This window comes from Psittacula echo (genome assembly GCF_963264785.1).
Source record: "Psittacula echo genome assembly, chromosome: 8".
Classification (NCBI taxonomy): Eukaryota; Metazoa; Chordata; class Aves; order Psittaciformes; family Psittacidae; genus Psittacula; species Psittacula echo.
In genome coordinates, this window is record NC_137744.1 from 138914 (window position 1) to 143679 (window position 4766).

Below are 4766 nucleotides of genomic sequence, written 5' to 3' on the forward strand. Positions count from 1 at the left end.
GTGAAGACAATCAAAAATCAGCTCCAAGCAGCATCATCGCAGTGTGAGGTTGCAGGCTCAACTTTAGCAGGCGTCCCCGCAGAGGCTCTGCCTCCCCACATCGCATGAGCCTTGGGCTTTTACACTGACTAAAATGCACACTCATTCCGATGCAGGTGGCCAGCCTACATCGAAGAAGTGGTCAGCAATATCCTTAAAAAGTCTCCAAGGGCTAATAGAAACATAGATATACATGGATATATATTTCCCAACTTCTAGTACATGTGGATAACAAAGAGACTATCAAATGAGTTGTATATGGGGTTTCAAGTCCACAGCCTGCCACAGTACTCATATAACATGTTCAAAAGGCTATAAAGGTACTTTTTTTTTTTTTTTTTTTCCTGTAGGGGCCAATTTGTCGTCAGCAGGGAGGATTCCCCCAGGGTAGGCTTTGAGGGTTGTTGTCGCTCGTTGTGGGGAACCCCCCTGTCCCTCGCCCTGTCGCACAAAGGGGAGTGCTACCAGGACTCACAACACTCCACTTCGCGTTTTCCTGCTGCTGCCATTGTTGCTGTTGCCGTTGCCACGGTTTCTGGCAGTCGCGCTGCAGCCCCGGCGCTGCCCGCTCGGCCGCGCGGCCCGGGGACTCCGGCCGGGCCTCCCAGGGCACCTTCCTCCACAGCTCCCGCGCAAAGGTCTGCACCCGCGGCTCCTCCACTCGCTGCGCCTCTGTGTCCCGCAGCCGCTCCAGCAGCTCCTCTCCTGGAGATAACTTTCTCGATAGCACCCCACGTCTCCTTCCATAATCAAAGAGGGCAGTAAGCCCTTTTCCTAGATCCATGTCCTTCCCTAAACCCTGCTTCTCTAAGAAGCACTTAAATAAATCAAAGGCCGCTTGCCTTTCCATTATTCACTACTCTCTCTTTTTTAAGTTTTGGTACCAAGGCAGCTCACCAGCAAGCAGGCCAACTCAGCGGGCGGCGGAGGCTCCCTCTTTGTCCTCCAGGCTCAGAGGCTCCTATTCTCTTTCAGGATTGACCTCTGTCTCTTCTCCGGGCTTTACCTTAGGACTACTTAGTAGTCCGATTCTTCTTTTTTTTGTCATAGGCTCCTCTTCTCTTTCAGGATTGGCCTCTTTTTTCTTCTTCCACTGCCCGTTCTCTGCCCGGCATCTTCGACCAGCAAAACCAAGCATTTTTTCTTCTTTCAGCCCTCCGGATGCTGCTTCTCTGGTGCTTTCCCGCTCCGTGCGCAATTCTCCCAGCCGCTACGGGTACCCGGGTTCCTCTGTTGGTCCCTGTTCGGGCGCCAATATGTCGTCGCGCATGGAGGGAACACATGCACAATCAATATGATTGATAAAAGTGATCCGTTTATTGTGCTCAAATAGTGGGTATATATAGTGTCAAACTGCCACGTACACACAGCTTCCCGTAGTGATTGGTTGGCATATACAGCATTGGGTACATTCCAGGTGCACTTTCGGTGCTTTCCCCTGCTCATATACACATCCTCCCCTCAAGGTCTCTGCTCCTAGTTCACAGACAATTTTTAGCTACAAGGTAGGCCAGCTGGTCTTCTATCTCTATTGGTTAACTTCCAGGGTTTTTCCACTGTCGGCAACTGTACACAACTGGTGTTTTTTCTCACTTTCACAGAATCTGTGCTTAATTAAGCTCAGACATGGGAACATGACCTTTGCTTGCTAACCATGTCTCCACACTTACCTGTCCAAGATTCAAGAAATTGAAGCTGGTGCTTCACAATGGGCTGCGCGGTTCTGAGTTACCAGCTGGGCTTAAACCACAACAGTTCTTTGTGGTGCCCAGCGTGGGGCTCGAAGGGTTGAGATAATGACAGATCCGACCAGAGTGTGTCTAATCATATTTGTGATAAGCATTCATTGTTTTGGATTGATAGTCACTTGATACAATGTTGTTTCACTTGCTCTTGGTGGTGGTGTGCTTGATCTCAGAGTTTCAGCATGTCATACCTTACTTGAATCCAGTATTTGCTAGTTTAGTGTTTATTGGCTGGGGGGCCTGGGCTAAGGTTCTTGTTTAGCTGTACTTCACGGTAATGACTTGTAATACAATAGACTCATTAATCATGAAAGTGGGCTGGATGGTCAAAGGCAGGGTCTTCTCTACACATCATGCAACCAATGCTATATGGAGTAAGTGGTCCGCATTAATTACGCAATGAGCTCAAACAGGAAATCCCAACAGTCCAGGAATTCTGGAAGTCATCATGGACTGGCCAGAGGGCAAAGCTTTTGGAATGCCACCAGAGGAGGAAGTGATGTGTGCTGAAGAGGCACCACCATATAATGAACTGTCAGAAAGTGAGAAGTTGTTTACAGATGGGTCCTGCCGTATTGTGGAAAAGTATCAGAGATGGAAAGCAGCTGTATGGAGTCTCCGATGACAAGCTGCAGAAACTGCTGAAAGAGAGGGTGAATCGAGTCAGTCTGCAGAAGTAAAAGCCATCCAGCTGGCCTTGGACATTGCTGAATGAGAAAAATGGCTTTTTCCAGCACAATGATTTTTTTTAGCTGAACTTTTTCTTACCTGGGTGTGAAAAACAGCTGTCAGCAGTACATGCAGTGATCTTAGACTATTTAAATACTAAGTGTGGCTTCCAGGAATAAGAAAGATGGTCCTTACCTGTCCAAGATTCAAGAAACTGAAATGCAGGCCATTGAGCTGTACTGTCAACTGATGTATATCCATGAAAAGCAGAAAAGGTAACAGCAGTAGGACTGTGGCTGTCTGCATATATTGTGACATGCACCTGAGTGCTGTGAAGTCACAGAATAAAAATACTGTGAATAAAAAAAATAAAATAAAAAAAGAATAAAAAAACAGAAGCGCGGAGGCCGCGAAGCAGGCAGGGACCATCTTTTGAGGTACTTTCCAGCCCTTGGGATTCTGTGATTCTGTGACATCTGCATCCGCAGAGCGCCTACCTCGGCGGCGGGAGGTGCCAGGCCACAACCGTCCCCCCTCACAGTGTGCTCGTCGTCCCTCGGGCCGCGGGCCCCATGGACATGTCCAGCATGAATCCAGAATATGACTATTTATTCAAGCTACTTCTGATTGGAGACTCCGGTGTTGGGAAATCTTGCCTTCTACTTAGGTTTGCAGATGACACGTACACAGAAAGTTACATCAGCACGATTGGTGTGGACTTCAAAATCAAAACTATAGAACTAGATGGGAAAACAATCAAGCTTCAGATATGGGACACGGCAGAACAGGAGAGGTTTCGAACTATCACTTCCAGTTACTATAGAGGCGCTCATGGCATCATAGTTGTGTATGATGTTACAGATCAGGAGTCTTTCAATAATATAAAACAGTGGCTGCAGGAGATAGACCGTTATGCCAGTGAAAACGTCAACAAGTTGTTGGTGGGGAACAAATGTGATCTGACCACAAAGAAGGTAGTAGACTATACAACAGCAAAGGAATTTGCAGATTCTCTTGGAATTCTGTTTTTGGAAACCAGTGCAAAGAATGCCACAAATGTAGAACAGTCTTTCATGACCATGGCTGCTGAGATTAAAAAAAATACATCCTCCTTTTGTAAGCAATTTCATGCCTATGGCCAGACAGGAAGAAATGCATAGCATGTGTAACTATGTTCAAAGGCAGAAGTAGGAATTACTTGTTTAACTTGTGTATTCATGCACAGAGGGATAGTCTTTTAAGAAAGAGTAGCTGTGGAGACATGGTTAGCAAGCAAAGGTCATGTTCCCATGTCTGAGCTTAATTAAGCACAGATTCTGTGAAAGTGAGAAAAAACACCAGTTGTGTACAGTTGCCGACAGTGGAAAAACCCTGGAAGTTAACCAATAGAGATAGAAGACCAGCTGGCCTACCTTGTAGCTAAAAATTGTCTGTGAACTAGGAGCAGAGACCTTGAGGGGAGGATGTGTATATGAGCAGGGGAAAGCACCGAAAGTGCACCTGGAATGTACCCAATGCTGTATATGCCAACCAATCACTACGGGAAGCTGTGTGTACGTGGCAGTTTGACACTATATATACCCATTATTTGAGTACAATAAACGGATCACTTTTATCAATCATATTGATTGTGCATGTATTCCCTCCATGCGCGACGACATATTGGCGCCCGAACAGGGACCAACAGAGGAACCCGGGTACCCGTAGCGGCTGGGAGAATTGCGCACGGAGCGGGAAAGCACCGGAGAAGCAGCATCCGGAGGGCTGAAAGAAGAAAAAATGCTCGGTTTTGCTGGTCGAAGATGCCGGGCAGAGAACGGGCAATGAAAGAAGAAAAAAGAGGCCAATCCTGAAAGAGAAGAGGAGCCTATAATAAAAAAAAAAAAAAAGAAGAATCGGACTACTAAGTAGTCCTAAGGTAAAGCCCGGAGAAGAGACAGAGGTCAATCCTGAAAGAGAATAGGAGCCTCTGAGCCTGGAGGACAAAGAGGGAGCCTCCGCCGCCCGCTGAGTTGGCCTGCTTGCTGGTGAGCTGCCTTGGTACCAAAACTTAAAAAAGAGAGAGTAGTGAATAATGGAAAGACAAGCGGCCTTTGATTTATTTAAGTGCTTCTTAGAGAAGCGGGATCTAGGAAAAGGGCTTACTGCCCTCTTTGATTATGGAAGGAGACGTGGGGTGCTATCGAGAAAGTTATCTCCAGGAGAGGAGCTTCTGGAGCACTGCGAGCGGAGGAGCCGCGGGTGCAGAGCTTTGCGCGGGAGCTGTGGAAGAAGGTGCCCCGGGAGGCGCGGCCGGAGCTCTCGGGCTGCACG

At 47.4% G+C, this 4766-nt stretch overlaps 1 pseudogene across 1 annotated transcript; it reads left to right on the forward strand.

Moving 5' to 3' along the window:
- The first annotated feature begins 2334 nt into the window (after positions 1-2334).
- Positions 2335-3613, forward strand: LOC308224694 (ras-related protein Rab-1A pseudogene; annotated as a pseudogene). Its single transcript has one exon. The product of its transcript is annotated as a ras-related protein Rab-1A pseudogene (transcript).
- Positions 3614-4766: the final 1153 nt, after the last annotated feature.